We start from the raw sequence: 14,917 nt of genomic DNA on the forward strand, positions 1-14,917 counted from the left end.
ACATCGACACAGACAGAGACACACTCACATTCACACTCACACACACACAGATACGCACATTGACACAGAGACACACTCACATTCACACTCACACACACAGATACTCACATTGACACAGACAGAGACACACTCACATTCACACTCATACACACAGATACTCACACCGACCCAGACAGAGACACACTCACATTCACACTCACACACACACAGATACTCACATTGACACAGACAGAGACACTCACATTCACAATCACACACACAGATACTCACATCGACACAGACAGAGACACACTCACATTCACACTCACACACACAGATACTCACATTGACACAGACAGAGACACACTCACATTCACACTCACACACACAGATACTCACATTGACACAGACAGACAGAGACACACTCACATTCACACTCACACACACAGAAACTCACATTGACACAGACAGAGACACACTCACATTCACACTCACACACACAGATACTCACATTGACACAGACAGAGACACACTCACATTCACACTCACACACACAGACACTCACATTGACACAGACAGACAGAGACACACTCACATTCACACTCACACACACAGATACTCACATCGACACAGACAGAGACACACTCACATTCACACTCACACACACAGATACTCACACCGACACAGACAGAGACACACTCACATTCACACTCACACACACACAGATACTCACATCGACACAGACAGAGACACACTCACATTCACACTCACACACACAGATACTCACATTGACACAGACAGACAGAGACACACTCACATTCACACTCACACACACAGACACTCACATTGACACAGAGACACACTCACATTCACACTCACACACACAGATACTCACATTGACACAGGCAGAGACACACTCACATTCACACTCACACACACAGACACTCACATTGACACAGACAGACAGAGACACACTCACATTCACAATCACACACACAGATACTCACATTGACACAGACAGAGACACATTCACATTCACACTCACACACACAGATACTCACATCGACACAGACAGAGACACACTCACATTCACACTCACACACACAGATACTCACATTGACATAGACAGAGACACACTCACATTCACACTCACACACACACAGATACTCACATTGACACAGAGACACACTCACATTCACACTCACACACACAGATACTCACATTGACACCGACAGAGACACACTCACATTCACACTCACACACACAGATACTCACACCGACACAGACAGAGACACACTCACATTCACACTCACACACACACAGATACTCCCATTGACACAGAGACACACTCACATTCACACTCACACACACAGATACTCACATCGACACAGACAGAGACACACTCACATTCACACTCACACACACAGATACTCACATTGACACAGACAGAGACACACTCACATTCACACTCACACACACAGATACTCACATTGACACAGACAGACAGAGACACACTCACATTCACACTCACACACACAGATACTCACATCGACACAGACAGAGACACACTCACATTCACACTCACACACACAGATACTCACATTGACACAGACAGAGACACACTCACATTCACACTCACACACACAGATACTCACACCGACATAGGCAGAGACACACTCACATTCACACTCACACACACAGATACTCACACCGACACAGACAGAGACACACTCACATTCACACTCACACACAGATACTCACACCGGCACAGACAGAGACACACTCACATTCACACTCACACACACAGATACTCACATCGACACAGACAGAGACACACTCACATTCACACTCACACACACAGATACTCACATTGACACAGACAGAGACACACTCACATTCACACTCATACACACAGATACTCACACCGACACAGACAGAGACACACTCACATTCACACTCACACACACACAGATACTCACATTGACACAGACAGAGACACTCACATTCACAATCACACACACAGATACTCACATCGACACAGACAGAGACACACTCACATTCACACTCACACACACAGATACTCACATTGACACAGACAGAGACACACTCACATTCACACTCACACACACAGATACTCACATTGACACAGACAGACAGAGACACACTCACATTCACACTCACACACACAGATACTCACATTGACACAGACAGAGACACACTCACATTCACACTCACACACACAGACACTCACATTGACACAGACAGACAGAGACACACTCACATTCACACTCACACACACACAGATACTCACATCGACACAGACAGAGACACACTCACATTCACACTCACACACACAGATACTCACATTGACACAGACAGACAGAGACACACTCACATTCACACTCACACACACAGATACTCACATTGACACAGACAGAGACACACTCACATTCACACTCACACACACAGATACTCACATTGACACAGACAGAGACACACTCACATTCACACTCACACACACAGACACTCACATTGACACAGACAGACAGAGACACACTCACATTCACAATCACACACACAGATACTCACATTGACACAGACAGAGACACATTCACATTCACACTCACACACACAGATACTCACATCGACACAGACAGAGACACACTCACATTCACACTCACACACACAGATACTCACATTGACATAGACAGAGACACACTCACATTCACACTCACACACTCACAGATACTCACATTGACACAGAGACACACTCACATTCACACTCACACACACAGATACTCACATTGACACCGACAGAGACACACTCACATTCACACTCACACACACAGATACTCACACCAACACAGACAGAGACACACTCACATTCACACTCACACACACACAGATACTCACATTGACACAGAGACACACTCACATTCACACTCACACACACAGATACTCACACCGACACAGACAGAGACACACTCACATTCACACTCACACACACAGATACTCACATTGACACAGACAGAGACACACTCACATTCACACTCACACACACAGATACTCACATTGACACAGACAGACAGAGACACACTCACATTCACACTCACACACAGAGATACTCACATCGACACAGACAGAGACACACTCACATTCACACTCACACACACAGATACTCACATTGACACAGACAGAGACACACTCACATTCACACACACACACAGATACTCACACCGACATAGGCAGAGACACACTCACATTCACACTCACACACACAGATACTCACACCGACACAGACAGAGACACACTCACATTCACACTCACACACAGATACTCACACCGGCACAGACAGAGACACACTCACATTCACACTCACACACACACAGATACTCACTTTGACACAGACAGAGACACACTCACATTCACACTCACACACACCGATACTCACATCGACACAGACAGAGACACACTCACATTCACACTCACACACACACACAGATACGCACATTGACACAGAGACACACTCACATTCACACTCACACACACAGATACTCACATTGACACAGACAGAGACACACTCACATTCACACTCATACACACAGATACTCACACCGACACAGACAGAGACACACTCACATTCACACTCACACACACACAGATACTCACAATGACACAGACAGAGACACTCACATTCACAATCACACACACAGATACTCACATCGACACAGACAGAGACACACTCACATTCACACTCACACACACAGATACTCACATTGACACAGACAGAGACACACTCACATTCACACTCACACACACAGATACTCACATTGACACAGACAGACAGAGACACACTCACATTCACACTCACACACACAGAAACTCACATTGACACAGACAGAGACACACTCACATTCACACTCACACACACACAGATACGCACATTGACACAGAGACACACTCACATTCACACTCACACACACAGATACTCACATTGACACAGACAGAGACACACTCACATTCACACTCATACACACAGATACTCACACCGACACAGACAGAGACACACTCACATTCACACTCACACACACACAGATACTCACAATGACACAGACAGAGACACTCACATTCACAATCACACACACAGATACTCACATCGACACAGACAGAGACACACTCACATTCACACTCACACACACAGATACTCACATTGACACAGACAGAGACACACTCACATTCACACTCACACACACAGATACTCACTTTGACACAGACAGAGACACACTCACATTCACACTCACACACACCGATACTCACATCGACACAGACAGAGACACACTCACATTCACACTCACACACACACAGATACGCACATTGACACAGAGACACACTCACATTCACACTCACACACACAGATACTCACATTGACACAGACAGAGACACACTCACATTCACACTCATACACACAGATACTCACACCGACACAGACAGAGACACACTCACATTCACACTCACACACACACAGATACTCACAATGACACAGACAGAGACACTCACATTCACAATCACACACACAGATACTCACATCGACACAGACAGAGACACACTCACATTCACACTCACACACACAGATACTCACATTGACACAGACAGAGACACACTCACATTCACACTCACACACACAGATACTCACATTGACACAGACAGACAGAGACACACTCACATTCATACTCACACACACAGAAACTCACATTGACACAGACAGAGACACACTCACATTCACACTCACACACACAGATACTCACATTGACACAGACAGAGACACACTCACATTCACACTCACACACACAGACACTCACATTGACACAGACAGACAGAGACACACTCACATTCACACTCACACACACAGATACTCACATCGACACAGACAGAGACACACTCACATTCACACTCACACACACAGATACTCACACCGACACAGACAGAGACACACTCACATTCACACTCACACACACACAGATACTCACTTCGACACAGACAGAGACACACTCACATTCACACTCACACACACAGATCCTCACATTGACACAGACAGACAGAGACACACTCACATTCACACTCACACACACAGATACTCACATTGACACAGAGACACACTCACATTCACACTCACACACACAGATACTCACATTGACACAGACAGAGACACACTCACATTCACACTCACACACACAGACACTCACATTGACACAGACAGACAGAGACACACTCACATTCACAATCACACACACAGATACTCACATTGACACAGACAGAGACACATTCACATTCACACTCACACACACAGATACTCACATCGACACAGACAGAGACACACTCACATTCACACTCACACACATAGATACTCACATTGACATAGACAGAGACACACTCACATTCACACTCACACACACACAGATACTCACATTGACACAGAGACACACTCACATTCACACTCACACACACAGATACTCACATTGACACCGACAGAGACACACTCACATTCACACTCACACACACAGATACTCACACCGACACAGACAGAGACACACTCACATTCACACTCACACACACACAGATACTCACATTGACACAGAGACACACTCACATTCACACTAACACACACAGATACTCACATCGACACAGACAGAGACACACTCACATTCACACTCACACACACAGATACTCACATTGACACAGACAGAGACACACTCACATTCACACTCACACACACAGATACTCACATTGACACAGACAGACAGAGACACACTCACATTCACACTCACACACACAGATACTCACATCGACACAGACAGAGACACACTCACATTCACACTCACACACACAGATACTCACATTGACACAGACAGAGACACACTCACATTCACACTCACACACACACATACTCACATTGACACAGACAGAGACACACTCACATTCACACTCACACACACAGACACTCACATTGACACAGACAGACAGAGACACACTCACATTCACAATCACACACACAGATACTCACATTGAAACAGACAGAGACACATTCACATTCACACTCACACACACAGATACTCACATCGACACAGACAGAGACACACTCACATTCACACTCACACACACAGATACTCACATTGACATAGGCAGAGACACACTCACATTCACACTCACACACACACAGATAATCACATTGACACAGAGACACACTCACATTCACACTCACACACACAGATACTCACATTGACACCGACAGAGACACACTCACATTCACACTCACACACACAGATACTCACACCAACACAGACAGAGACACACTCACATTCACACTCACACACACACAGATACTCACATTGACACAGAGACACACTCACATTCACAATCACACACACAGATACTCACATCGACACAGACAGAGACACACTCACATTCACACTCACACACACAGATACTCACATTGACACAGACAGAGACACACTCACATTCACACTCACACACACAGATACTCACATTGACACAGACAGACAGAGACACACTCACATTCACACTCACACACAGAGATACTCACATCGACACAGACAGAGACACACTCACATTCACACTCACACACACAGATACTCACATTGACACAGACAGAGACACACTCACACCGACATAGGCAGAGACACACTCACATTCACACTCACACACACAGATACTCACACCGACACAGACAGAGACACACTCACATTCACACTCACACACAGATACTCACACCGGCACAGACAGAGACACACTCACATTCACACTCACACACACACCGATACTCACATCGACACAGACAGAGACACACTCACATTCACACTCACACACACACAGATACGCACATTGACACAGAGACACACTCACATTCACACTCACACACACAGATACTCACATTGACACAGACAGAGACACACTCACATTCACACTCATACACACAGATACTCACACCGACCCAGACAGAGACACACTCACATTCACACTCACACACACACAGATACTCACATTGACACAGACAGAGACACTCACATTCACAATCACACACACAGATACTCACATCGACACAGACAGAGACACACTCACATTCACACTCACACACACAGATACTCACATTGACACAGACAGAGACACACTCACATTCACACTCACACACACAGATACTCACATTGACACAGACAGACAGAGACACACTCACATTCACACTCACACACTCAGAAACTCACATTGACACAGACAGAGACACACTCACATTCACACTCACACACACAGATACTCACATTGACACAGACAGAGACACACTCACATTCACACTCACACACACAGACACTCACATTGACACAGACAGACAGAGACACACTCACATTCACACTCACACACACAGATACTCACATCGACACAGACAGAGACACACTCACATTCACACTCACACACACAGATACTCACACCGACACAGACAGAGACACACTCACATTCACACTCACACACACACAGATACTCACATCGACACAGACAGAGACACACTCACATTCACACTCACACACACAGATACTCACATTGACACAGACAGACAGAGACACACTCACATTCACACTCACACACACAGACACTCACATTGACACAGAGACACACTCACATTCACACTCACACACACAGATACTCACATTGACACAGACAGAGACACACTCACATTCACACTCACACACACAGACACTCACATTGACACAGACAGACAGAGACACACTCACATTCACAATCACACACACAGATACTCACATTGACACAGACAGAGACACATTCACATTCACACTCACACACACAGATACTCACATCGACACAGACAGAGACACACTCACATTCACACTCACACACACAGATACTCACATTGACATAGACAGAGACACACTCACATTCACACTCACACACACACAGATACTCACATTGACACAGAGACACACTCACATTCACACTCACACACACAGATACTCACATTGACACCGACAGAGACACACTCACATTCACACTCACACACACAGATACTCACACCGACACAGACAGAGACACACTCACATTCACACTCACACACACACAGATACTCACATTGACACAGAGACACACTCACATTCACACTCACACACACAGATACTCACATCGACACAGACAGAGACACACTCACATTCACACTCACACACACAGATACTCACATTGACACAGACAGAGACACACTCACATTCACACTCACACACACAGATACTCACATTGACACAGACAGACAGAGACACACTCACATTCACACTCACACACACAGATACTCACATCGACACAGACAGAGACACACTCACATTCACACTCACACACACAGATACTCACATTGACACAGACAGAGACACACTCACATTCACACTCACACACACAGATACTCACACCGACATAGGCAGAGACACACTCACATTCACACTCTCACACACAGATACTCACACCGACACAGACAGAGACACACTCACATTCACACTCACACACAGATACTCACACCGGCACAGACAGAGACACACTCACATTCACACTCACACACACAGATACTCACATCGACACAGACAGAGACACACTCACATTCACACTCACACACACAGATACTCACATTGACACAGACAGAGACACAATCACATTCACACTCATACACACAGATACTCACACCGACACAGACAGAGACACACTCACATTCACACTCACACACACACAGATACTCACATTGACACAGACAGAGACACTCACATTCACAATCACACACACAGATACTCACATCGACACAGACAGAGACACACTCACATTCACACTCACACACACAGATACTCACATTGACACAGACAGAGACACACTCACATTCACACTCACACACACAGATACTCACATTGACACAGACAGACAGAGACACACTCACATTCACACTCACACACACAGATACTCACATTGACACAGACAGAGACACACTCACATTCACACTCACACACACAGACACTCACATTGACACAGACAGACAGAGACACACTCACATTCACACTCACACACACACAGATACTCACATCGACACAGACAGAGACACACTCACATTCACACTCACACACACAGATACTCACATTGACACAGACAGACAGAGACACACTCACATTCACACTCACACACACAGATACTCACATTGACACAGACAGAGACACACTCACATTCACACTCACACACACAGATACTCACATTGACACAGACAGAGACACACTCACATTCACACTCACACACACAGACACTCACATTGACACAGACAGACAGAGACACACTCACATTCACAATCACACACACAGATACTCACATTGACACAGACAGAGACACATTCACATTCACACTCACACACACAGATACTCACATCGACACAGACAGAGACACACTCACATTCACACTCATACACACAGATACTCACACCGACCCAGACAGAGACACACTCACATTCACACTCACACACACACAGATACTCACATTGACACAGACAGAGACACTCACATTCACAATCACACACACAGATACTCACATCGACACAGACAGAGACACACTCACATTCACACTCACACACACAGATACTCACATTGACACAGACAGAGACACACTCACATTCACACTCACACACACAGATACTCACATTGACACAGACAGACAGAGACACACTCACATTCACACTCACACACTCAGAAACTCACATTGACACAGACAGAGACACACTCACATTCACACTCACACACACAGATACTCACATTGACACAGACAGAGACACACTCACATTCACACTCACACACACAGACACTCACATTGACACAGACAGACAGAGACACACTCACATTCACACTCACACACACAGATACTCACATCGACACAGACAGAGACACACTCACATTCACACTCACACACACAGATACTCACACCGACACAGACAGAGACACACTCACATTCACACTCACACACACACAGATACTCACATCGACACAGACAGAGACACACTCACATTCACACTCACACACACAGATACTCACATTGACACAGACAGACAGAGACACACTCACATTCACACTCACACACACAGACACTCACATTGACACAGAGACACACTCACATTCACACTCACACACACAGATACTCACATTGACACAGACAGAGACACACTCACATTCACACTCACACACACAGACACTCACATTGACACAGACAGACAGAGACACACTCACATTCACAATCACACACACAGATACTCACATTGACACAGACAGAGACACATTCACATTCACACTCACACACACAGATACTCACATCGACACAGACAGAGACACACTCACATTCACACTCACACACACAGATACTCACATTGACATAGACAGAGACACACTCACATTCACACTCACACACACACAGATACTCACATTGACACAGAGACACACTCACATTCACACTCACACACACAGATACTCACATTGACACCGACAGAGACACACTCACATTCACACTCACACACACAGATACTCACACCGACACAGACAGAGACACACTCACATTCACACTCACACACACACAGATACTCATATTGACACAGAGACACACTCACATTCACACTCACACACACAGATACTCACATCGACACAGACAGAGACACACTCACATTCACACTCACACACACAGATACTCACATTGACACAGACAGAGACACACTCACATTCACACTCACACACACAGATACTCACATTGACACAGACAGACAGAGACACACTCACATTCACACTCACACACACAGATACTCACATCGACACAGACAGAGACACACTCACATTCACACTCACACACACAGATACTCACATTGACACAGACAGAGACACACTCACATTCACACTCACACACACAGATACTCACACCGACATAGGCAGAGACACACTCACATTCACACTCTCACACACAGATACTCACACCGACACAGACAGAGACACACTCACATTCACACTCACACACAGATACTCACACCGGCACAGACAGAGACACACTCACATTCACACTCACACACACAGATACTCACATCGACACAGACAGAGACACACTCACATTCACACTCACACACACAGATACTCACATTGACACAGACAGAGACACAATCACATTCACACTCATACACACAGATACTCACACCGACACAGACAGAGACACACTCACATTCACACTCACACACACACAGATACTCACATTGACACAGACAGAGACACTCACATTCACAATCACACACACAGATACTCACATCGACACAGACAGAGACACACTCACATTCACACTCACACACACAGATACTCACATTGACACAGACAGAGACACACTCACATTCACACTCACACACACAGATACTCACATTGACACAGACAGACAGAGACACACTCACATTCACACTCACACACACAGATACTCACATTGACACAGACAGAGACACACTCACATTCACACTCACACACACAGACACTCACATTGACACAGACAGACAGAGACACACTCACATTCACACTCACACACACAGATACTCACATCGACACAGACAGAGACACACTCACATTCACACTCACACACACAGATACTCACATTGACACAGACAGACAGAGACACACTCACATTCACACTCACACACACAGATACTCACATTGACACAGACAGAGACACACTCACATTCACACTCACACACACAGATACTCACATTGACACAGACAGAGACACACTCACATTCACACTCACACACACAGACACTCACATTGACACAGACAGACAGAGACACACTCACATTCACAATCACACACACAGATACTCACATTGACACAGACAGAGACACATTCACATTCACACTCACACACACAGATACTCACATCGACACAGACAGAGACACACTCACATTCACACTCACACACACAGATACTCACATTGACATAGACAGAGACACACTCACATTCACACTCACACACTCACAGATACTCACATCGACACAGAGACACACTCACATTCACACTCACACACACAGATACTCACATTGACACCGACAGAGACACACTCACATTCACACTCACACACACAGATACTCACACCAACACAGACAGAGACACACTCACATTCACACTCACACACACACAGATACTCACATTGACACAGAGACACACTCACATTCACACTCACACACACAGATACTCACACCGACACAGACAGAGACACACTCACATTCACACTCACACACACAGATACTCACATTGACACAGACAGAGACACACTCACATTCACACTCACACACACAGATACTCACATTGACACAGACAGACAGAGACACACTCACATTCACACTCACACACAGAGATACTCACATCGACACAGACAGAGACACACTCACATTCACACTCACACACACAGATACTCACATTGACACAGACAGAGACACACTCACATTCACACACACACACAGATACTCACACCGACATAGGCAGAGACACACTCACATTCACACTCACACACACAGATACTCACACCGACACAGACAGAGACACACTCACATTCACACTCACACACAGATACTCACACCGGCACAGACAGAGACACACTCACATTCACACTCACACACACACAGATACTCACTTTGACACAGACAGAGACACACTCACATTCACACTCACACACACCGATACTCACATCGACACAGACAGAGACACACTCACATTCACACTCACACACACACAGATACGCACATTGACACAGAGACACACTCACATTCACACTCACACACACAGATACTCACATTGACACAGACAGAGACACACTCACATTCACACTCATACACACAGATACTCACACCGACACAGACAGAGACACACTCACATTCACACTCACACACACACAGATACTCACAATGACACAGACAGAGACACTCACATTCACAATCACACACACAGATACTCACATCGACACAGACAGAGACACACTCACATTCACACTCACACACACAGATACTCACATTGACACAGACAGAGACACACTCACATTCACACTCACACACAGATACTCACACCGGCACAGACAGAGACACACTCACATTCACACTCACACACACACAGATACTCACATCGACACAGACAGAGACACACTCACATTCACACTCACACACACAGATACTCACATTGACACAGACAGAGACACACTCACATTCACACTCACACACACAGATACTCACACCGACACAGGCAGAGACACACTCACATTCACACTCACACACACAGATACTCACACCGACACAGACAGAGACACACTCACATTCACACTCACTCACAGATACTCACACCGGCACAGACAGAGACACACTCACATTCACACTCACACACACACAGATACTCACAACGACACAGACAGAGACACACTCACATTCACACTCACACACACAGATACTCACATTGACACAGACAGAGACACACTCACATTCACACTCACACACACAGACACTCACATTGACACAGACAGACAGAGACACACTCACATTCACACTCACACACACAGATACTCACATCGACACAGACAGAGACACACTCACATTCACACTCACACACACAGATACTCACACCGACACAGACAGAGACACACTCACATTCACTCTCACACACACACAGATACTCACTTCGACACAGACAGAGACACACTCACATTCACACTCACACACACAGATCCTCACATTGACACAGACAGACAGAGACACACTCACATTCACACTCACACACACAGATACTCACATTGACACAGAGACACACTCACATTCACACTCACACACACAGATACTCACATTGACACAGACAGAGACACACTCACATTCACACTCACACACACAGACACTCACATTGACACAGACAGACAGAGACACACACATTCACAATCACACACACAGATACTCACATTGACACAGACAGAGACACATTCACATTCACACTCACACACACAGATACTCACATCGACACAGACAGAGACACACTCACATTCACACTCACACACACAGATACTCACATTGACATAGACAGAGACACACTCACATTCACACTCACACACACACAGATACTCACATTGACACAGAGACACACTCACATTCACACTCACACACACAGATACTCACATTGACACCGACAGAGACACACTCACATTCACACTCACACACACAGATACTCACACCGACACAGACAGAGACACACTCACATTCACACTCACACACACACAGATACTCACATTGACACAGAGACACACTCACATTCACACTCACACACACAGATACTCACATCGACACAGACAGAGACACACTCACATTCACACTCACACACACAGATACTCACATTGACACAGACAGAGACACACTCACATTCACACTCACACACACAGATACTCACATTGACACAGACAGACAGAGACACACTCACATTCACACTCACACACACAGATACTCACATCGACACAGACAGAGACACACTCACATTCACACTCACACACACAGATACTCACATTGACACAGACAGAGACACACTCACATTCACACTCACACACACAGATACTCACATTGACACAGACAGAGACACACTCACATTCACACTCACACACACAGATACTCACACCGACACAGACAGAGACACACTCACATTCACACTCACACACAGATACTCACACCGGCACAGACAGAGACACACTCACATTCACACTCACACACACACAGATACTCACATCGACACAGACAGAGACACACTCACATTCACACTCACACACACAGATACTCACATTGACACAGACAGAGACACACTCACATTCACACTCACACACA

This window comes from Chiloscyllium punctatum, chromosome 28 (assembly GCF_047496795.1).
Source record: "Chiloscyllium punctatum isolate Juve2018m chromosome 28, sChiPun1.3, whole genome shotgun sequence".
Taxonomy (NCBI): Eukaryota; Metazoa; Chordata; class Chondrichthyes; order Orectolobiformes; family Hemiscylliidae; genus Chiloscyllium; species Chiloscyllium punctatum.